This window comes from Rhipicephalus sanguineus, chromosome 1 (genome assembly GCF_013339695.2).
Source record: "Rhipicephalus sanguineus isolate Rsan-2018 chromosome 1, BIME_Rsan_1.4, whole genome shotgun sequence".
NCBI lineage: Eukaryota > Metazoa > Arthropoda > Arachnida > Ixodida > Ixodidae > Rhipicephalus > Rhipicephalus sanguineus.
Window position 1 is genome coordinate 16,693,283 of NC_051176.1, and position 24,120 is coordinate 16,717,402.

A 24,120-nucleotide genomic window follows, 5' to 3' on the forward strand; every position below is an offset into this window, starting at 1 on the left:
AAAACCTGCCTACATCTATGAGAACCGCGATGAGGTGGAGCAGGCATTTCTTGAGGAAGAAGAAGCGATCAATATCTTGAACAGGCGCGCCCACCTTTCCTCTGATGCTTGTAGGCGAGGTTGTATACGCTGCACAATGTGTACACGTTAGCCCTTTAGAGGGCGGCAGCAGCCCACTTTCGCACACGCTAGACACAAATAAACTCTGAGAACACATTTTTCTTGACGAGAAGCCACCAGAGCAAGGTTTTGCTGCAGCAGAATAATTAAAACTGAGATTTATGCACAATGCAAGCTGATAACATCCATCAGTCGCACTGAAGCGAGCACACACAGCAAGGGTCATTTTGGCCCGTTATATCTCGTGAATAAAGCAAATGAGGACATATGATATTAAAACCGTGTGTTAACTGACATAAGCGCTCTTCGATAAAAAATTGTCGTCAAAATTGAGACCGGAGTTTTTTTTTGTACTTTTTGAAAATGAACTATTTTGAAAAAACTCGCTAGTTTAACTTTTTTTTCTTTTTTTTCGCTGCCCGTACGAAAACGATTTTTCGCACATATATTGCAAAGGCTCTTTTCTATATTTGACAATGTTTTGAAGTTTATGTTTGAAATAGGAAAGGCGCCAAGGCGCCTCAAACAGCAGAGTTTTTTTATTTGGGCCGTGTTTGCCATTTTTTCAAGTTTTCTGTCTTTTGAGGGCGGCATTAAAAAGCATGGATGTAATTCACAGTAATGCGTATTAAAACCAGCAAAAGAATTTTTCGACACATCATCTATAGTTCGCGTTAAATTCGGCCGTGAAATCCGAACACATTGCAGTGAGCAAAAACAGGAGGCCCACGTCGCCACCTTCAAATATTTTTTTGGCGCGCTGGGAGCGTTTCTTGGAAATCAAATTTTCGGTTCCGTGCACTTTGAATGTGCCCATATAACATATAAAAAACCCAGGCAAAACAAGAATATCGACCGGACAGGCATGTTCGATCTCTCGTGGAATCACCCAGTAGCTGAACGCGAACTGTAGCCGCAAAACTGTAACACAAGCGTCGTTAATTTACTGGCCATTTTTCCCTTATGCAATATCTCAATTTGCCCTCTCGGTAGCATTTTACTCAAAATCACTTCTTACTCCAAGTGACCGAGCGATATCGTGTGCGAAAACAAGCTGTCGCAGTCGCTCCATCGGACGGTTGGCTCGAGCCAGTACCTGCTGGGTAGCACAGTAGCTGCGACATGCGGCCGCTCGATATTTAAAATCTCGGTATTTGAGAGAAGGTCCGAGCGAGTTTGGGGCAAAATTGGCTGCTTGAGAGGCCACGTATTTTCCGACAATTGTTTTCGGACTGGTAGTGCTGATCAGTGCATCGAAAATCTTGCCGACAAGGTTTCCCACGCAGTTTCTTGGCGCCGAATGGCTCTTGCATAATTTTCCCATAACTGAAAGCAGTTCCGCGTTGTATCGCGATATCTGCGCTTCCGTTTCATCAAAAGTGCCATCAAAATAATGAATCATCAAAACTGATCATTGAGCGCAAGTTGCACTTTGCCAACATCAATCAGTATCTGCTTCCTTGGATCGGCGAAGCATTCGACAGTCTTGACAGCCCATGTGACGTAACAAATAATAAAATAAAGGCAGCAGTAAAATAGGTACTGAAACGAAGAAGCAAACACTTGTTCCGTACACGTACGAACGCACGGGAGGGAAATGTACGCAATACCAGTTCCCATGCTTAGAGCATTAACAAACAATCCGCGGGTACACTCGCAGGCAGGTTTCCTGGCAGCTTTGTCACGTGACTTCGGAGAGCCAATGGGAGGCGTCTGCCAGGAGAAATTTTTTTCATAAATTCTCCCGCCTGCCGGTAGAATACACTGCCAAAGTTTAACACTACCGCAGTAAAAATGCTAATACGCACGTAGTATAATCAGCGTGTGTAATAACATCCCATCCATCTCAAGCGCGACCACTTGACCTTTTACTTGATGGCAGCGCTCAGAAAAAAAAAATGATGATAGAAAAGAAAAAAATGATGATAGCGGTGCTCAAAAGAAGCAGGGGTAGACCACAACTGCCCAGGACTGCTCATAGTGCGCATTTCACCGCTGCGCTCCGCTGTACGGCGCTTTTAAACTCGGCGGTTGACGCTCGCGCGTTCAGGTTAAAAACATGGGCGGCTGTACATGCAGCTTCGGCAATGCTAAAACACGCTGGGAGCTCATGCGTAGACTCACCTTTCAGTCCAGACATTATGCACAACTTTTTTTCTACACGCAGCACAAACACTGAGATGTACGCACTCACAGATCATCGCGTCAAATTCATTTTTACCTTAACTAAAATGTCCAATCCTGATGTTCCGTCGACAACCGGTCAAGGGGCCCTGTTAAGGGGTATTCAGACGGGGGACAAATCCTCGGGGGATAAAGGTGTAGCGTAGTGACGTCAGCTCGCGAGGAGAAGTCTCCAAAAATGCCCCCCACTCACACGGATGAGGCGAACGGAGGGGGAGAGCAGTGTTACTAGACTACTCTGGTGGCTTGCACCACCCGTTTGACGAGCTGCTGACGACGAGCTGCAGACGACCATGAATGAATGTGTGGTTGAAGGAAAGGAAAAAGGCACTATTTTCTGCAGCCCTTGCGGGAGCACGGCTCAGCGCCTTGTAGGGGTGGGGGTAAGGAGGGAATAAAAGAAAAGTAGAAGGACATAGAGAAGGAAGTGATAGGGGGTCGGCAGGCGCGACGAAGAGAAGACAGGAAAGATGGGAGCTGGTCACAGGAGTTCGAGGGACGGGACCACGATTCAGCCAGGGGCACGATACGCGTCGGTGACGAGGCGGCGAAGGCCCCTGCAGAGTGGACACCCACTGCCGCTCTCTGCAGGAGCAAGTGCAACAATGTGGCCAAACAAGAGCCCGAAATACCACTATCCCCCCCCCCCCCCCGCCGGGGGATCGTTTGTCCTGCCGGGGAAAAGGTCCCCGTGTTCCATGAGGAGGCGTTGGGGGGTCGCGCCCACTCACTAATCCGTGACGTCGCGCCCACGTGATCCGCAATCCCCCCGTCTCCCCCGAGGATTTCTCCCTCGTGTGAATACCCCTTTAGACACAACGCGCGCCAATGTTTTCGCAAACAAGATGCATCGTTATTCACACAGCACACACCACACACAACATTGTCAGTTTCAACGTCCGCAAAGGTGAACCCATATTGTCGCTGCCTTCCAACGCACATTACATGCCACCAGTGGTGGATCCAGAGGGGGGGGCGGTAGGGGCGATCATCCCCCTTCCCCAAAGCCTGTGTGACACCCCCCCCCTTTCCTCCAGTCCCTGCGTCCACCTACTTTGTCAGGTTGCCCCGGCTACCACTGCCCAAACCGCAGAGGAAGTCGAATGGCTAGAGCGTCTGCTTCCAATGGGGGAGCTACCGGGTTCGATTCTCAGTGCCGCCGGACACCCGCCGGTTTTTCTAATAGGCAAAAGAGTTGCCCCGGCCTGCCAGTTTGTGTTCAGGGGCGCTATGCAGGATGGCCCGAGCTTCTCGGGCACACGAGATTGCTCCGAGCTTGCATTACGGCGGTCATGACAGAAAGACAGTGCGGAGCACGCGATAGCAGCGTTGATAAAGACGGATACAAGAACGAGAATGGCGTCACAAACGCATGTGCGGCATTTGCGGCGGTTTTCAAAGGAACACCGCGTGCGAACGCGTCAGCGCCGCCACTCAGTCAACATTTTGACAGTGCAGCGACGCTAGCGTGATTGTCGCGCTATCGTTTTGCCAACTGATCATCCCGCCTCCCACGGGCGTGTTCGTGGGCGTTTGTCCTCTTTCGGAAAATTTTTTCATTCCACCTGCAGCATGGAAATTTCCACTCTCGAAGGCAACAAGGGCGCACACGCAGTACTCTGGTGCAGCTCGTTTCGCTTCTCTGGAATATAAAAGATAAATAAATGGACAGGTTACTGCTATACTTACATTACACGTCTGAAGATTTTTCTGTAGTAGTGAATCGGTAGAAACGATGTATCCACAAACAACTAAATAGTAACATTTCTCGCCGCAAATCCCACCAGGGGCGCTTGCTTCATAGCTGTGCAGGGCTGGAGGGTTCTGCTAGAGGACGGACGTGTTTTTCGTGGGCTCCGGAATGACAGCGTCAGACAAGTTTTCTTTTTGCGTGATTCGAGCTTGTTTTTTTTAGTTATATGAGTACATAAGCCACTAGATTGAAGCTTAATAGGGCTTACAACTTTGTACTGTTTCCTGTGCGACAGTCGCCTGGTTTTTTTTTATTATTTGTTTGTTCGGCCACCACGTGGCTGAAAGGTACACATGCGCTTTGAAGTGTAGCATACTTGCGGAGTTTTGTGATACCATTTGGCTTTAAGTGTATCTAATCCGCCGTGTGAACGATCTAGCCATGGTCAAAAAGACCGTAAAGTGTTCAGGGTGCGGAATGGGATGGAAAATAGAGGTTTGTACGGATGAGAAGACAGAGGGAGCTGACGCCAAGTGTAAGCAATGCGAGTTAGAGGCGAAAATGGAAATAATGATGGCTGCCCAGAATGAGCTCATGGTAAGAATCGCCGAGCTGGAGAATGCGTTGGCGACAGAGCGGGAAAAAACGATGGCTATGGGGGAAAGGCTTAAGTCAGCCGAGGAGGGGTTAGCAAAGGTAGTCATGGTGAACAAGGAAGCAAGCGACAGCGGGAACAGCGGGGCATCGACCCCACAGTGGTAGACGCGAAAGGGGAAACAGGCTTGGAAAAGACAGGTGCAAGGCTCACAGGACCCAGCTTCCGCGAAGTAGTTTTGGGAAGGGGAGGGGACGAAACAGCAGCAGTGGCACGCGCTAGTAACCGAGGCAGTGGCCAGGTGCGGGACAGTCCAGCAGAAAAGTCGGAGCACGTGATAATCGCCGGGGACTCGAATTTAGTTAGATGCGCAGAAGCAGTCAAGGAAAGGGTGAGAGGCGACAAACGAGTTTTAATAGGGAAGTTCCCGGGACATAGGCTGGGATCAGTGATGAGACAAGCTAGCGCAAAACTCGCAACTAAGGCTAATGGACGTAACCTCGTGATAATCGCGGGAGGTCTAAACGACGTCTTGAAGAAGAATCAGCCGAACTAGCGACCACATTGGCGAAAGGGGTCGATGACATGCGCGCCATTTCCCCTCAGGTGCAGATAGTGGTATGCACAATACCGGAGGTACGGGTGCGTGACGGCAACCTGCAAAGAGCGGTTGTCGACGCAAACAAAGAGTTATGGCAGATGAGTCGAGAGAAAGGCATCGAGGTAGTGGAAATAAACAGAGAGGTGCATAGGTGGGGTGGTTTTCGAAGAGACGGAATACACTTCGATAGGAGGCTTGGTCATGAGGTGGGTTGGCGACTTGCAGGACGCGCAGTAGCTTTTTTGGGGGGCACGCTGGCCGTTCGGTGCCCAGGGTAGCTTGTAATGAGGAAAACAACCAGAGGGACTCTTTGACAGGCAGTATAGTGAAAAACCAGAGAAAAGGTAAAAGAAGGGAGAAGGCGCGTGTTGCAATTAGTTACATTAACATGAAGGGTGGCAGAAGAAAGGCAAAATGGTTAGAAATTGAGGGACAGTTAAACAAGGAACAGATAGATGTTTATGCGGTTACAGAAACACACCTTACAGACCTGGAAGAGCCACCACATATTGACTATTATACTTGGGAAGGATGTAACAGGATCACATCAGAAAGGAGAGGTAGGGGTGTTGGAATGCTAATTCATAGCAGAAAAAAATGGGATAGAGTGTGTATGCAACGAAGTGCGGCTGAAAGTAGACACCGGCGCGCAGGCCAACCTGCTGCCGCGCGGTGTTTGACGCCCTGGGAACCAAGTGCATCGGTTTCTCCCTGCAGTCCTGACTGACTCCCCGAGTCAGTCAGGACTGACTCCCCGAGTCAGTCAGGACTGCAGGGAGAAACCGATGCAAAACGGGCATTCATGAGCGTTGACCTTCCCTTAGTGACCGCAAGATCAACAGCAGCAGCAAGGGAACTATGTGCGCCCCCCAGACAACTAGAAGCACCTACAGAATCATCGCCGTAGCTGCGCAGTACTGCTCGGGCGGGCTGCGGTTGGCACTTGGTTCCCAGGGCGTCAAACACACCGCGCGGCAGCAGGTTGGCCTGCGCGCCGGTGTCTACTTTCAGCCGCACTTCTCGTCCCGAAATCTGAGTCGCCACCTCCCAGTCGCGCCGATCGGCCGTGCTCGCTTTCTTACATGCCGTAGATATGTGCAGCACAGTAAAGGCGTCGTCATCCCGCTCGGCGATGTCGTTCACATGCGTTGCTCTTGCTTTGCAGCAAACTGCGAAATGATTCTGCTTTCCGCATCTAGCACAATATTTCCCATATGCTGGACACTCTCGAGGCCTATGCGAGCGGTCGCAGTAGCCGCATTTCTTTCCTTGATGTCTCTCTTTGCTGTGCCCTAGCGAGTCCTTCCTGTGTTGCTGGTACTTCTTTTTGTCTTGCGTCACTGCGTCTACGCTCTTGGTTTCACTCCACGCTTTGGTTTGTGCGGCAGCGATTTCCTCAGCCTTGACCCACTCAACAGCTATGCTGAGCGTCAAGTCTTTTTTGGCTAGAAGCTTTTCTCTCAACGCTTTACTAGATGTGCCGTACACTATTTGGTCACGCAGCATCGACTCCCGGAGGTTCTCTAAGTTGCAGCTCTTCGATTTCAGTTGCAGGTCCCGATAGAACTGCTCGAAAGGCTCACCTTCGGTCTGCGTGCGGCTTCGGAACACGTAGCGCTCGAACGTCTCGTTGCTCTAAGGTAAGCAGTAAGCCTCGAATGCTTGGACTAACTTGTCGTAGTCCTGCTTTTCTTCTCCAGTGAGGTCGAAAGTGTTATAAACATCGATCGCCTCTTGGCCCGCTAGGTGAAGCAAGATGGCGGCTTTCTGGGCGGGGCTGCGTTGCTTTCCCGGTTCCGAGGATCTGTGGCGGTGAAGTACAGCTCGACTCGCTGCTTGAACCGAATCCAGTTCTCCGCCACATTATCCCCGAAACGTAACGGCTCTGGGGGCGGAAGCTCAGTCATTTTCTAGCGTGGTGATCTAGCCACTTCTGACACCATGTATGCAACGAGACCGACACGTACAGTGGCCATGGAAGAACTGATGTTTATTGCTTGCGCACCGGAAGTGCTCGAGCGCGTTGCCAGACTGGGTGGCGTACATAGACGGTCTTAGCGGTAACCGATACAGAGTGAAACAAACGTGTTCAGAGCACATATGGGTTTCGGGCACAGTAGGTGGAAAGAAAACGTGGCTAGGTGTAGCTTACTTGTGGACGGGGAATAACTGCAGAGAAAAGAATCTGGAGATAGTGAAATGCATAAGCACCGATATTAAAGAAGTTGGTCATGATGCCGAAATAATCCTTCTAGGGGACATGAACGCTCACATTTATGACCTTGACGGATATTCAGACACCAATGGCAAGTTATTGCTAGATCTCTGCGAGCAACATAGTCTTGAGATAGTTAACGTGGGGCCTAAGTGTGAGGGGCAGATCACGTGGGAAGTCGGAAACAGGTAATCGAGCATTGATTATTGTCTCATGACAAGGAATATATGACAAACTTAGAGAGATGAGAATAGACGAGGAAGGCATTAACAGCTTGGGTAGTGATCATAAACGCATAATATTACAAATATGGGATATACAACTGAAAATAAGAACATAGAATCAAAGTTTGGCAGCTTGTATCTAAATGACACACAAATAACAAATATTAGCCGCAAGAGTCGAGGAAAAAGTAGACGAACTACCAGGCAAAGACTGGAAGTATAGTGAGCTGCTACATGTAATCACGAAAGAAATGGAAAAAGAGAAGAAAACTATTTGTTGGAAAGGAAAGAGAAAGCCAAAAAGTTGGTGGAACAAAGAAATCCGGGAGGCGATCGAGAAGCGACGTGAGGCATCACGGGAGCACAGACAGGCAAAAAAGGAGAAGCGGCCACACGACGAAGTGAACCAAATATGGGAAATATATTTAGAGCAAAAATCCATTGTGTAGAAATTAGTCGAGGCAATAATTAAAGGTGAAAGTGAACGCTGGATGATAGAGATTCGCAAAAAGAAGAAGGCCGCGCTTAGAATATTTTGGAGCCACCTGAAAGCGCTGGGTAGGAAGTCTGTCACAATGCAACAACGTTTGGTAGATGAAGGAGGAAATCAATTGGAAGGGTATGAAGCGCTAGGTTACATCCGAAAGATAACAGCCGATTCGTTTAAAAAGGTCGCCCAGGGGATTCCCCCGGTGAGTAAAAGTACGCAAAGGGGTGCAACCGACGAAGATGTAGTACTAGAGAATTTCAATTGGAAGAAGGCCGAAGGAGAAATTCCTAAGCGCACTACTCCGGGCTTAGATGGGGTTCCCGTCAGCCTCATTAACGAACTCGGACATAACACTAAAGAAGCACTGCTGAAAGCCGTAGAAAAGTGCTTACAGGAGAGGGAAACAGCAGACAGTTGGCGAAAAAGTAGAATGAAATTAATCTATAAAGCCAGGGGAGAAAAGGATAACATTCGCTCGTATAGACCGCTTACCATTACATCGGTGCTATATAGGTTGGCGATGCAAGCAGTAAAATTAAAAATAGAAGCGTGGGTAGAACAAAATGATATTTTGGGAGAACTTCAGAATGGATTTCGAATCGACAGGCCGTTAGACGATAATCTGTTTGTTCTTACCCAGTGTATAGAAATATCGAAAATAGAAAACAGGCCCTTATACGTAGCTTATCTAGATATCACCGGGGCGTATGACAACGTTAATCAGGAAATTTTGTGGGATATATTGAAAGAAGCGGGCATAGGGGACGACTGTATACAGCTTTTGAGGGAAATATACCAAGAAAATGCAGTTTGTATACAATGGGAAGGAATAAGTAGCAAGGACAGCGTTGAAATCAGCAAGGGGCTGAGACAGGGATGTCCTTTGTCCCCGCTGTTATTCATGCTGTACATGGTGAGGATGGAAAAAGCGCTAGAAGATATCAACATTGGATTTAATTTGTCACACAAACAGGTCGCACGATGGTTGAGGAGAAGCTTCCAGGTCTATTTTATGCTGATGATATTGTCTTATTTGCGGACAGTCAAGATGATATACAGCGACTGGCAGATATATGCGGAAGGGAATGTGAGGCTCTAGGACTAGGATTTAGTGCAACAAAATGTGGATTGATGGTATTCAATGATCACGAAGACCATGCGGTCTTAATACAGGGCCAAAATATACCGAGGGTAAGCGAGTACAAGTACCTGGGAGTATGGGTAAACGAGGGCGATAGATATATGGAGGTACAAGAGAAAGCATCAGTAGCAAAGGGAAAGAGGAATGCTGCAATTATGAAGCACAGAGCTTTATGGGGACACAATAGGTACGAGGTGCTTCGAGGGCTGTGGAAGGGTGTGATGGTCCCGGGGCTTACATTCGGGAACTCAGTGGTGTGCATGAAGTCAGAGGTACAATCAGGAATGGATGTAAATCAAAGGACGGTGGGCCGCCTCGCGTTGGGCGCTCACGGGAAGACGACAAATGAGGCGGTAAAGGGTGATATGGGATGGACAGGCTTTGAAGTGAGGGAAGCTCAGAGCAAAATGAGATTCGAAGAGAGGCTGAGGAAAATGAAGAAGAGTAGATGGGCAGATAAGGTTTTCAGGTATTTGTACAGAAAAAGCGTTGACACGCAGAGGAGAAAAAAAACGCCAGGCCTGCGCGGAAAGCGCAGCACAGTCACAGCGAAAGCTAGAAGAGCGGCATTTCTATAGCCCGTTATAAACTCTCTTGTGGCTACTAATACAAGTAAACTAGCAACGTACCCACTACGCCACAAATCATAATTTTTCTGAAGTTGGGAAGCACCCAGCACGACATTATTCGTCATTTTGCGGAGAAACGAGCTACCACATGTAGGGCATTACGTGCAGTTTGTTGATGCGACGGTTGATGACGATGAAGAATAATGGCTGAGCCATTTGTAATGGGTTGGAAGCTTTAAACGACCCACAATTCACATCGTGTGACACCCGGTCGTTATTTTACTCTCCCACCACGCTATATAACATAGGTCAACGTGAGAAAGAGAGAGAGAGGGAAAGAATTTTATTGAGATCCTGAGGAAATGCATCATGGGAGCCTTATGGGCTTCCTTGGCAACTTATAGAAGTGTACTTGCGAGGAACCCACTACGCTATAAATGACCATAATTTTTTGAAGTAGGGAAGCAGCCACTATTTCATTTTTCGTCATTCTGCAGAGAATCGTGGTACCCGCTAAACACCTTTAAGGCATTCTGTGAACTTTGTTGATGCTGCGGCAGATGACGATGAAGAAATATGGGAGAGTCCTTTGTAATGGGTTGGAAGCATTCAACAACCCACTCGTTGCGCAATTCGCATTGTGTGACGCCTTGTTACAAAATTCGCGTTGTGTGACGCTTGGTTGTTATTTAACTCTTCTACCACGCTACATTACATGTGTTAATGTGGTTCCTTCGCGACATGAAGCCTGCATACGGTCTTTTTGTAACGCAGTTTCAAGCACCGGCATGGCTCCGAGGTAGAACACTGGGCTCCCACGCAGAGGGCCCAGGTTCGAACCTCGTTCCGTCCTGGAATTTTTTTCTTATTTCGAGCGATGGTGGTTACGGACACAGGCGGCGGCGGCGGACAACGACGGCGCCAAAAACGGCCCTTGTTGAGATCTCATAACAGCTTTCACTGTAAACAGAACGAGGAGGCTCACCAGTAAATATACGGCTAGCAGTGCGGGCGATATGGCAACAAGGGGCATTAAGCGGAAGGTCAGAGAGGCGGAGAGGACTTTGTGGATGGCAGCGATGGAAAAGAAGCCGGCTCTGAGTAACTACCGAAAGGGAAAAAACGAAATAAGGAGGGAAAGGTCTTGTGATAATTCAAGGGGAAGCGCTTTACTGTTTGAAGCAAGGTCGGGCTGCCTTAGAACGCGTAGTTATAAAGCGAGATTCAGTAATGAAGAAGAACAATGTACTATCGCGCTCAGTATGAGCTACATCATGCGAGCGCGCGGCCGAGCGCTCTGCAAGGTTGTACAGTGGCGCCGACGATGGCATATTTTCGAGTTATCGGGAGAGAGTTTGGCTGCTCGTGCGAGCGCGCATCGCCCCCACTTGATTGCTTTCATCCTCGAAGTTATTTCCGAAGCTGATATCACCAAAGAACAAAACGACGGCGAGGGTAAAAGCCGGTAGAGGCGATGCGCGCTCGCAGGGACAGCCACAATCTCTCCCGATAACTCGAAAATATGCCATAATCGGCGCCACTGTACAACCTGGCAGCGCACTCGGCCACGCGCTCGCGTGATGTAGCTCATACTGAGCGCGATAGTACATGCTGCGGGGAACTAAGGAAACGATGGAACATGTACTGATTGAATGTGGCGATATTCACCCAGATATACATGTGGGCACGAGTCTACATGAAGCCTTGGGTTTTAGGGACAACAATGGAAAGCTGAACACGTCCGCGATAGAAATAAGTAAGAGACGGTTAGAGTATTGGTGGCAGAAAAGTAGAGATAAAGTACAAAAATAAATAATGGGGAAAAATAAGGTCATTCTGCCTTAAGAGGCAGAGAGAAGGACCGTGAATTTATATGTTTTTGGTATAATAACGTAGATTTAATCAATGTAGATAAGGTATTAGGCCAACATGAAACAACGAAGTTTTTTTTTTCTTCTTCGTAGCCTGGTGGCAGACATGTCACCGCCCCGTTATAAAGGGGACGCTCATAGCATCCATCCATCCATCCATGAAGTGGCACGTCGTGGGAGCGGTGAAATTGAATGCGAGACATCGCAGCCACGTGATGATATAACCGTTAGTTCTTCGTGCGTGTGTGCATAGTCTGTGCGATTAAACTCATAGATGAATCATGCCGCTCGCTGGCGTTGCGGCGTGAGCACTGCTCCTCGGCAAGAAGAAACGCTGTGGGCGGACCCGCTCTTCGCCGCGGGCGTCTGTCAATCAAATTGATTGACGCGCGAACTCGGGCACAAACTCGTTGATTCTGAAACGGCCCCAGTTCAACTCGTGACTGTCATAGTGCCGGTGTGCCTGTCAAGTGTTTCATGCGCTGGACGCTACTCAGCAGCTTCTTTGCATATAAAATAATTTGGTCACCTTGCACTACTTGTGCAAGGCTGGGGCCATCGGAAGAGCTTGTGATCACCTAGCTTCTTCCAGCTTTTTACGTGGCTCGTCTACTCAGTATGCTTGGTCTGCTTCGGAGTAATGACCGTGTCAGTTCGCTCTCAATATTGATGCTATTGATTAGGAAGGTCTTAACTAACATGATATTGAATAGTCCTTTCTTAATTGTTAATGTTTTAATTACCACGACATTATTTACCCAGCTTTAATTCGCAAGGTCCTAAATAGCACAGAGGTAATTAGCATAATACTAATTACCATGATGCTAATTAACACGACCTCAGAGACCACACGACCACGCTCCTAATTAGGGTCGTGTTAATTAGCCTTAATTGTTAATGTCTTCATTACCGCGCCATTAATTACTCACGCTTAATTCGTAAGGTCCTGAATAGTACAGATGTAATTAGCATAATCCTAATGAGCACGGTCCTAATTAGCGCCGTGTTAATCAGCATTAATCGATGATGTCTTAATTACCACGACATTAATTAATCAGGTTTAATTCAGAAGGTCCTGAATAGTACAGAAGTAATCAGCATAACCCTAATTAGCACGATGCTAATTAACACAATCTTGGTGAGTAATGTCTTGATTGTCTTGGTTTTAATTACATGCTCCTAATTAGCGTCGTGTTAAGTAGCATTTATTGTTAATGTTTTAATTACCGCGCCATTAATTACTCAGGTTTAATTCGCAAGGTCCTGAATAGTAATTAGCATAATACTAATGAGCACGATCCTAATCAGCGTCGTGTTAATTAGCATTATTTGATAATGCCGTAATTACCACGGCATTATTACTCAGGTTTAATTCGCAAGGTCCTGAATAGTACAGCGATAATTAGCATAATCAGTCCGGCAATATAATCAGTGCCGATAATCAGTTCGGCAGCGGTGTGTTCCTTGGACGCAGCTAAACCCGTCTCTTGCATATTTGCAGCGGATCGCTTGCGTGGAGTGCTACAAATACGAAGCAACCCACCCAAGGTCAATCTAAATAGGTCGCGAAAGTCGGAACGAAAAGTGGTCGGAAACCTATTGCGACAAACATCAACACCCGCGTAACGATTAAAGCGCTACTAGGTGAGGGGGGGACAAATAATGAAAACAAAAAATTAATTAAACGTTTATTTTCATTAGTTTTAATTTTATTTGTCACGAATTAAATTAATAGATTACTTTAATCAAACTTTAGTCTTGGGTATGTGGTTGAGTGGCCAATTTTTTTCGTTTATTTTCAGAAACAGCGGGCACATGCAGGCAGTCTGGTAACATGGGCCAACGGTTTTGCGCATTTTCAGATGCAAATGGCGTCGCTCGTTTTTGCGCAGTAGGTTAGTGCCTGTCGTCCGTAGGTGATTTCCTCGCATAAGCGTTGTTTTCTAGTCGTGGCACTTGGCAGAAGGTAATATAGCCCATCGCAGCCACCGGGAACCGTTTCAGTGACTGTGTTTTGCCAGCGCACGGCCGGCGTGCTGTCGCCCTTCGGGACGATGAGTCCGCCACGCTACGCGAAGAAACGCTGCGCTGTCTACGGATGCAAGAGCAACACGTGTGCAAGGTTTGTGTGCACGTTGAATTGTTATGCTACTTCTGATTTCTGTGTTATATATTTTGGGGTAATATTCTGTTCAACTGCAATATTTCGCCAATAAAATACACCTTATTTATCAAATCTGTCTTTTTCGTCTTCCCGTTATCCTGCAGGCTGCTATTATGGAGCCGTCATAGTGATAAGAAAAAGAACGTGCAGCTATAAAAAAAAAGTAAGAAGCGGCGCCCTGTCAAAAGATTTCATAATTTCGCGCCCATCGCGTTAAAACGTGACGTCATTTCCGCTTCCGGTTGTGACGTCATCTTTTTCTTTTTTTTAAATTCTGTTTGTCCCCTCCTCACATAGATGGCGACTGTTGCAACAACTAGCCACCGACTTGACACGTGGGCTTCTACGGAAGTTACGCTACCAGTTTACATATACATAGTTTTCACGGACGTCACAACTGGGGCTTGTGGGATAGGTGGCCGCCATGATGGTGAACTGCTAGCGCGGTGTTATCGTTGGGTGCGTGTGCAGGTCCGATATTTTCGCGTTGTGCGGGTTCAGTAACAGCGCGGCGTCGCAATGCCGATGTGTGCGATGACTGGCTGCAGTGCGAGAAGCACGTCTGCCGCACAGAAAATGGACCTGGAGCCAAGAACCGGGCTCTACCGATTGCCGAAAGTGATAACTCGGCAATGCGACCGCACGAAAGTGTTGTCGGAGCAGCGTCGTCGTCTCTGGCTCGCTCGCATCAACAGAAAGGGCCTCAAGAACCTGGATTACATCCGTGTATGCGGTCGGCGTTTCATCTCAGGTAAGCAAAACAGGATGAAGCGAAAACTTCAAAAAATCAACGCCACCGCTTACAATCGCCTGCAACCCAGCCGTCGCTGTGTGTGCAGCGGTTTAAACCTCGCAGAAGCTCTCCGGGTCGCGTTCGAGCCCGTTCCGGATCTTCTGCTGCTTAACGGGCACCTTCGACTGCGATCCGCGCGTACTGCAATCTAGTTAAAATGTCACTGTCTGCACCAAACTGCTGAGTTTAACATGCTCGATGCGTGTTGTTTGTACCGTGCATTGAAAATGCCGTTCACATCGGGCTAATGATCGCGAGTGCCTTCTGTAATTTTGCGCTGTTCGTAACATCTTGTAACGAGACCGTTTTCGCGCGGATGTCGCAATTTCACATGCAACAGCGCGCCAGGTTTTCACTGTTGATGTTTTGTAATTTGCAGGACAGCCAGCGAGTCTAATGGACAACACAAACCGGATTGGGTGCCGAGCCAACACTTGGGATACAGCAACTGCACAGCACCGGGCGTTAACTCTACTTCTCGGTACAAGCGCGCCAAAAATCGGCTGGCAAAAAAAAAAAAGAAAAGAAGGTGGCCACAGCCGCGAACGCAGCTAACATTCAGCCGGCAGAGGTTGACCATCCTTCGCCTGAAATGGTCGATGCAGACGATCACTTCAGTGAAGAGGCGCCTGCTGAATTACTTTACCTCGCTCAACACGATGACGCGCTTGGAGGGCAGCCGCTTTGCTGTCACGCCGCTCACACGGCCACTGGTGAAGTAGTTGTGAGCCTCAAGTGACATGTAAGCTTTCATTTCGGTGAGCGATACGTGGTTCGTCCACAGCACCAAATAGTTCACGATGTCGGCATGCGTCGTAACCGGTAGCAGCTCCACGTCCGTCGTCGTGTCAGTACCGGCGCACAACGTGTAGGGGTCAACTCCATCGCACATGCTGATCTTCGCTTCATAACGTGCACGCATCGGACCCACCAGCTCGGCAAAATATGACGGGCAGAATTCCTTCCGCCTGACAGGCGCCATCATTCAAACACTCGATAGCTCGCAAGTAGCAAAATCAATGACTACCACGCCGACAGACTGCAGGAAGACAGCGATGAACACTCGTGCGCACGCTTGGGCATGCTCGCGCGCGTTTGTCGCTGTTCTCCAACATGGCGGACACCGCCAGCAGACGACGGTGTGACGTCACATGAAAACTATGTATACCTTGACCCACCTGCGAAGATACCTCGTGGTCACCGGCCAAGGGGGAGGAAACCACAGGCATTGTTTGCACCACTGAGCCTGCGCCAACGTTTTTAGATTACTTCAGTTGGCAAACAGCGCGGCTTTCCAGTGGCGCGGAGCGGCTCGCCGCGATCGCCAACCAGGCGGGGGCGCTGCGGTCGCGTTAGGATTAAGGTCCCTAGATAAAAAAAGTTTTCAAGGTAGCGACACTCATTGCTCTTTGCGCCTTCCTCCTCACTCTCGCGCCTACCCCTCCTTTTCTACATCATTTGCGTCTGTGATTGGTGAATTCGTTGCACGTGATGCTGTTAGTGGATGGTGGTGATATTTATTATAAAGCAAAAGGTTCAAAACGATGCGCATGTGCATATGGTTCCAGTCGGATTCTTGCCGCGACGAAAGACGAAATCGTATCCAAGACAAGCTGTAGAAGAGGAGCGTTCCAGTTGACGCCGAGTCGGCCGAACATGCTTCGCCGTGAATTTTGAATATGTCAAGTACTGTGATGTCGGCTGCAGCAACAAAACAGAAGGCGGTTGTTCCCTCTACAACATACCTCGTGGTATCCGGAATAGGGCACGCCGTGAAGTGTGGCTAGAAAACATTTGACGCGAGGACTTCCGTGCAACGCCGTAGACGCGGCTTTGCGAGGCGAGTTGATTAGTCGCCTTTTGTTGAAACGCTACAGAACGCGCGTCTAACGCGCGTCTAGTACGTGAAATTCGTTACAAATATTTGTGCGTATGCACGTACAGTTGAATACAGCTGAAGTGGCTGCACTTTCAGGGACATTTCATGCCAGACCAGTTCGAGTCACTTGCTCTTGAACGCGGCGTAAACAGGCTCAAACGCGACGCTGTGCCAACGCTTTTTAAGTCTGTTTCTGGTACTTGCCGCTGATGGTAGGGCGACGACATCGTCGCAATGTTCATCACTTCAGGACACCAAACTGGTAGAACCCCACTTGTCGTTAAGTTGCGTGCACCCGCATTGCGGTGCCGCGGTCTCTTCCGTAGTCACTCAGATAATAAAACATGCACCACGATTACCTGGCATCATGATTGCGAAAATGAATGTATTTTTCCAGAAAAAACTGTCATCGCAATGCTGCTAGTCAAGCGTTCGTTGTAGTCTGGCCACGGCTTTTGCCTGTGTGCGCACAAGCGGTTATGATCACTCGTCACAACGTCACAACAAGGTGCTGCCCTGTGATCAGTCAGGATCACAGGATCCAAAAAGAGGCACGTTAACTGTGCCACATCATATTCACGAGCAAAACACATTCGGAGAACTGGACGAACCGGGACGAACTACGACGTACATGACGACGTACGATGCGAGACGCCATCGATAATGGTGTGAAATATAAAACTATAACAACGTTGCCAGTTGGGTAACACACATCACGCTTCTTCTTATGTTGTACCACTTATATTCAACTACGTAACCTTTTATCCTACGTCTCATTTACTTTTCATTTGCTATAAATATTTCTATCCGCCATAATAACTGAACACAAACATTCCCTTTTTTATGCACGCTTTGACCCTTCTTGGGGGCGCTCCAGGCAAATAAGCGAGGAGGAAAAGGAAGGGTGTCGCTACCTTGAAAACTTGTTTTATCTAGGGACCTTAGTTAGGATTGGTCTCGGCGCGTCGTCTGCTACTGCTCTACTAATTGAAAGAGGTCGACAAGCTACTACCACAACGATACAACGATTAACTCGATGTGGTAGTCGCTCTTATTTCACTTGGCTCGAGCGAAAAGCGCGTTTTAGTTGTATCTGAGCATTATAACAAGAAACAAGCAGCATGTAAGACAGGACATGAAAAAAAAAAGTGAACGCAAACATTGCACGGTGCGCTTACCTTCATTCCGTTTCCCGTTGTAACCGGCATTAATTTCTCGCCAGTATATGCGCAAATCATCTTAGGCTCCCGTAATGCTCAATCATATTCCAAAATCACCTGAATGCGTATTACGCCTGCTGTTGAAAAGCCTACCAAATCAAAAACCAGCAAGAAAGCCAGCAAAACACGTCTTGTCATTTTCATTCGATTTCGTGAAACAGAATGCAACAGGTACATTATTTGCAGCGACGTATTTACAAGTGTGTGCGAGTATTCGAAAATTTCGATATTCAAATGGAACCGTGCCTTCTTCGATTCTACAATCGAATCGAATAGCATTTGTAAGCCCGAATATTTTATGAATATTCCAAATGTCAACTGCAATGAAGCAGACCAAAATTGGCGCAAAAGTACGATAGCTGTCATCCCTGTAACTGTCGTCCCGATAACTCATTCCAGTGCGTTCCTCCCGCCATACGCCTACAAATGCTGTGTACCTATATCATGCGCCCATTCTAATACGTATCGACCTTCTTTTACAGCAAAGCTGTGTATGAGTATGGGCGAAACCTAAAATTTCAACATGAATTTTCGGCAATGTATATACTTTCATGTATTTATGTACCGACTCACACGGGCCGTGAAGGGCCTGCTGTATACTTAAAAAAAATATATGGAATGCCCTTCTATCTGCCATCGTCCTAACCGACCTTTCTTTCTGGCATTACTTCTCATGTAATATCTAGTTTTGAGACCTTTGAGTATAACATATAGATAAATAAATAAATAAATAAATAAATAAATAAATAAATTTTCACCTGATTGCCTCAATAAAATTTCCCGAAACTTGCCGAGTTACTAAGGTAGCTGACTTGGCTGGTTAGATATTCATACCGATAATAAACAGCGCAAAATGAATGAATGAATGAATAAATGAATAAATAAATAAATAAATAAATAAATAAATAAATAAATAAATAAATAAATAAATAAATAACTAAATAAAGATATGAATACGAGGACGCGAACATCAATTTACATTTGTTCTAATTAAGAACGGCTGTTTCATAAATTTGTGGCTTATTCAAAAAGTATACTTTGTTCAATTCTATTCGCTTCTGTCGCTATTCCATTCGGCCTCAAAAATCACTATTCGCACACCCCGTAACCGCTACCTCGGTTCAAGCTGGTTACGATGACGAAACTGTACGGGAAGCCTTCACATTAGCTTTAATTTCTTTTTTGCGGATGCGACCTTTTCTGAAGACCTTAGGCTTTTGCAAGCGTCTTTGGCAGCAAAATGCTCTGCAGCAGTGGTGGTTCGCCTCGGTGGTGCAGTTGTTATGGTGCTCGATGGCTGACCCGAAGGTCGCGGGTTCGATCCTAGCCGCTGCGATCGCATTTCGATGGATGTGCTAGAGGACCGTGTGATGTGCGATGTCACTGCACGTTAAACACCTGATGGTCTAAATTTCCGGAGGCAATACAACGACGTGCTTCATTATCATATCGATCGTGGTTTTGGCATGTAAATACCCCAGATATTATTGCAGTAGTGGTGTCCTTGTGAACGGGCCAACCGACGCTTATTTTGTCACATCACAGTCCCGAAGTGCGCCAAGAAGGGTTCAAAAAGTGTCGAAGCAGACCCAGTTCCTTTGCAGCTAAACTGAAAACAACTTGGTTTCAATTCCTCTAAACATAAAAAAGCTCCCATGAAGAAACGTCGCGCTACGGGACTTGCCGAAGCCGAAGCGTACCCCGAACAACACGGCGCGCTGCACCTCGGCGTGTCAAGAATCGACGCTTACACTTCGCGGTATCTACTCAAATACGTACGCACGATCACAGCAAAGAGCGCATGCCTTGGTGGAACGTGTCAGACCTCAGGATACATGAGTGATTAACGCGCGAGCACCAACAACGCAGCAAAAGCACGCGGCTGAAGCAAGCGTCGCCCTTCGTACTGCATCTCAACCGATCTCAACGCTACGCCAGCGCCACCTCTCGCGACGGCGACAAAACCTGGCCGCCTCTCGAAGCTAGTTTGCAAACTGAAATAATCTAAAAACGTTGGCCTGCGCCTACCGTTGCCTGCGCGCCTGCGCCTACCGTCGCCTGCCGATAAAAAGGACTCAGCGTGCCTTTCCCGAGCTCAGTTCGGCAGCGGTGTGTTCCTTGGACGCAGCTAAACCCGTCTCTTGCATATTTGCAGGTGAGAAATATTTGCATATTTGCTCTTTTCGTATTACCTGCTTCTAAAACACCGCTGCCGAACACAGCCTTTGAGTTTCTTCTTTTCTTTTTGTACCTGTGGGTTGTACATTGTGAACCATGTCTAAAGAAAGCAAAGAAATGGCGAAGCAATTCGAGGAATTCCGCAGGGAACTTCGCCTTGAAATTCGTTCTCTTAAGGAGAGCGTAAAGTATTGTTCGGACACAAGTGACAGTGTTTCTGAAATTCAAAGAGATATTAAGGAGCTCAAGCTTGACATGAAGAGGCTCATGGAAAATAATGTGCAACTTGAGCACGAAAACCAGAGACTGCGGGATAGGATTGACGAACTTGAACAGTACCAGAGGTTGAACAACATTGAGGTAAAGGGTCTGCCTGACGGTTGTAATGCAACTGCAGCTATCAAGGCCATTGGCATGAAACTGGGTGAAGCCATTGATGACTTGGATGTTGATGTTTGTCACATGGTCGAAACATCGAAAGGTCGATCAAAGAATCTCATTGTTCGCTTTACGCGCCGTTCCAAACGCAACGCTATTCTGGCTAAAGCCAGGAAGGCTCGACTGACTACTCAGTCCCTCGAGTACGGTGGGCAATCAAGACCCATTTTTGTAAACGAGCACTTAACACGCAAAAACAAGCAGCTGCTTGGCGCTGCCATTTCCCGTAAAAAAGTTGTTGGCTGGAAGCATGTCTGGAGCAGCAATGGCAGAGTGCTTGCGCGTCGAGGGGACTCGACACCTGTGCTGCACATCGTATCGCTGGCAGATGTTGATCGCATGACTGCCTTAAGCCCAACTGCAGGGCCTGAGACTGAGCAGTTGCACGCATGAGCGGCTGCTTGGGGCCAAAGTTTCTGAATTTTCGCTCTGTAATGCCTACACTGGGGTCCGCTGACTACATGAATCCTGAGCAGATAAAAGGTTACATCGGTTCTCAGTTCCTATCTTTCGGTCTCGTTAAGTGCTTTCATATCAATTCTCGTTCAATGTGCAACAAATATGATGAGTTTACTGTACTGGTGAATCGATTCGGCTTCTGCTTTGATGTGATAATGATATCTGAGACATGGTATGCAGATGACAGTGTTTTCACATTACCGATGTATCAGACGTATTTTGTTAACCGTCCAAGTGGACGTAGAGGCGGTGGTGTCTCGGTGCTTGTTCGTTCTGGTCTCGAATGTCACTTGATTCGTGAGTTTTCTTTTATGTCTGATAATTGCGAAGTGCTCTCTCTTCGTTCCAACCGCACCATATTTTCTGTTGTCTATCGTCCTCCAAATGGTGTTGCATCGGAGTTTATAAACTGCTTAGATGGTCTTCTTCAGTATGTCAATGAAAATAATTACACTATTTTTTGTGGTGGAGACTTCAACATTGATATGTTGGGTGATAGTGCACTGCGATTTGACTTTGATGTCACGGTAACTTCTAATGCATGTGCACATGTGATTACTTTGCCAACTCGCGTTACACAACAGTCGGCGACACTTCTTGATACATTTATAACTAACGTCGAATTATCAATGACAAAATCTGGTGTTGTTTGCTGTGACCTCAGCGATCATATGGGAATATTTTTGTGTGCGCTGAAGCAAACGTGTAAACGTCCATTACAGTGTGCTCGATACTATCGGTCAATAACTGATAACAGCCTTGAATCATTTCGTGCTGCTATACGGAATGCGTCATGGGATGACGTATACTGCGCAGTAGAAGCAGATACTGCATATGAAACATTTATTAATAAATTTAAAGCACTATACTCTGAGCATTTCTCTATGAGAAAGCATCACGACGAAAGAGAATTCGGAAGCCCTGGATTAGCCTTTTTTTGCTTCATCGCATCAGTGTCAAAGACCAGCTTTACAAAACATTTATCAAAACTAGAGACCTTTCAACGCTATCGGAATACAAGGCATATAGAAATAAATTGAACAAGGATATAAGAGCTGCCAAGACGCAGTATTATGCGGACATTTTCCAGCGCAGCAGTGGCCGTAGCGACGCTCTCTGGCGGCAGCTATCCACTCTTCTACATCCTGGATGTAAAAGTGAAATACCTGATAAAATGATTTGCAACGGAACAGAAAAGAGTGGTCCTTCACTTGCTAATTCTTTCAATAACTCTTTCCTTGCGCATTCCCAGTCCACTGGTAGTATAGACGCATTGAAATTTATTTCACCGAGTGCCCATGGCAGTGTTTTTCTTTCTCCTGTTGATAGCCATGAAGTGGCCACCATATTTCGTAGCCTTAAAGGAGCACTGACATCAAATTTCAAGATCGAGATGTGCCCATCATTCGATCGCTTGGTATGCATAGGTCTTCTTGGCCAAATTTGAACGGCATCCGTCGCGTGGAAGTTATTTTAATTCGATGTCAAACAGCGTAGGAGAAAAAACAAAAAATCGGCTGCCCTGCAACATCGACACTAGTGCTACGTGTTCGGTGTGATACATTGCACAAAAATCACCCTGAGTGACGATACGCTAGTAACAATGACGTCGACGATTTCTGAGTGTGTTTGGAGCCGACTGCCAGCCATGCTTTCACTCTCTTTGCTGTGTCGAAGCGTGCGGCGTGCGTTTGCGGGGCGCACATGCACAATACGACGACTGGCACCCGGAGAGGCCTATTGTTCCGCACCCCTCTCGCTTCGTTGTCGGGCTGCTCTCGAGGTAGTTCTCGAGGTACCGAGGCACCCACATACTTTCAATCTCTACCGCGCGCGGGGCCCCGATTTGAAAACCGCGCTTTCTACGTCACCACAGCTTGAGTGCACGTGGTCTTTGACGCTCCCCGCATGGGTCGCTAGTTTCTTGTGGTTTTTAGGCGGGCGTTTTGAAGTGACGCTAACATGGTCACAATTAACTACGCTAGAATTAGTTATACGATACGCTAGAGCATTTACGATTTAACTTAGGGATTACCAGACCCAAAGCTACAAATTACAGTAAAAAAGTCACCAACAGAAATTTTGCTGTCAGGGGTCCTTTAAGGGGTATTCAGACGGGGGAGGAATGCTCAGGGGAGACGGGGGGATTGTGTATCACGTGACCGCGACGTCACGGATTAGCGAGTGGGCGTGACCCCCCCGCGCCTCCTCGGAGGAGACGGGGACGTTTTCCCCGAAAGGACAAACGAACCCCCTGCGGTGGGGGATATTTCGGGCTCTTGTTTGACCACATTGTTGCACTTGCTCCTGCAGGGAGCGGCAGTGGGTGTCCAGTCTGCAGCTGGATGGTCGTCTGCAGCTCGTCGTCAGCAGCTCGTCAAACGGGTGGTGCAAGCCACCAGAGTAGTCTAGTAACACTGGTCTCCCCCTCCGTTCGCCTCGTCCGTGTGAGTGGGGGGCATTTGTGGAGACTTCTACTCGCGAGCTGACGTCAGTAGGCTCCGCCTTTACCCCCCGAGCATTTCTCCCCCGTCTGAATACCCCTTTAAAAACAGCACTTCGTTGGATGGAGACGACTTACAGATATTGCCTGTTAAACATGTTATCGACCTCATTGCAGCCCCACTGACCCACATTTTTAACCTTTGCCTTACGACGTCCACTTTCCCTGTTCAAATGCAAGTCGCTAAGGTCATCCCGGTTTTCAAGAAAGGCGATAAGAATAACGTTGCTAACTATAGGCCGATATCGCTACTTCCTGTTTTTTCCAAGGGCTTAGAAAAAGCTATTTTAACACGTCTATCCAGTTTCATTGAGCGACATAACGTTATGACGCCATTTCAACACGGTTTCAGGAAAAATAGGTCGACTGAAACTGCGTTACTGGCGCAGAAAGAATTCATTCTTCGAAACTTTGAAGAAAGACGCCTAGTACTTGCCGTTTTTATTGACTTCAAGAAAGCCTTCGATAGTTTACATCATAAAATACTTCTTGCCAAACTTGAAAACTATGGGATTCGAGGACGTGCCGCTGGACTCGTGAACTCGTATTTGGCGCATCGACGTCAATATGTTAAAGTTAATGGGAACTCATCAGAAACGCTAGGTATTACCTCAGGTGTGCCGCAGGGAAGTATACTGGGGCCTTTTCTGTTTAATTTATATATTAACGACATCGTCAATATTCATGATGACTCATTTTATGTTATATATGCGGATGACACCAGTGTATTTTTCAGCGGTAAAAATCCTGACGAACTGATAAGAAAAGCTAACGAAATGCTTA

General features: G+C 47.4%; 1 protein-coding gene and 1 long non-coding RNA gene across 4 annotated transcripts in view; one reads left to right on the plus strand and one right to left on the minus strand.

Moving 5' to 3' along the window:
* LOC119389691 (serine/threonine-protein phosphatase 2A activator) overlaps nucleotides 1–24,120 on the minus strand; it is a 332,541-nt gene that overhangs the window by 42,360 nt on the left and 266,061 nt on the right. The window lies entirely within an intron of this gene.
* The window catches only part of LOC125757717 (uncharacterized), a 98,230-nt gene continuing 81,482 nt past the window's right edge, over nucleotides 7,373–24,120 (plus strand). Inside the window, exon 1 of the long non-coding RNA XR_007415463.1 lies at nucleotides 7,373–7,686. This is a non-coding gene — a long non-coding RNA (uncharacterized LOC125757717). The remainder of the gene's footprint in view (nucleotides 7,687–24,120) is intronic.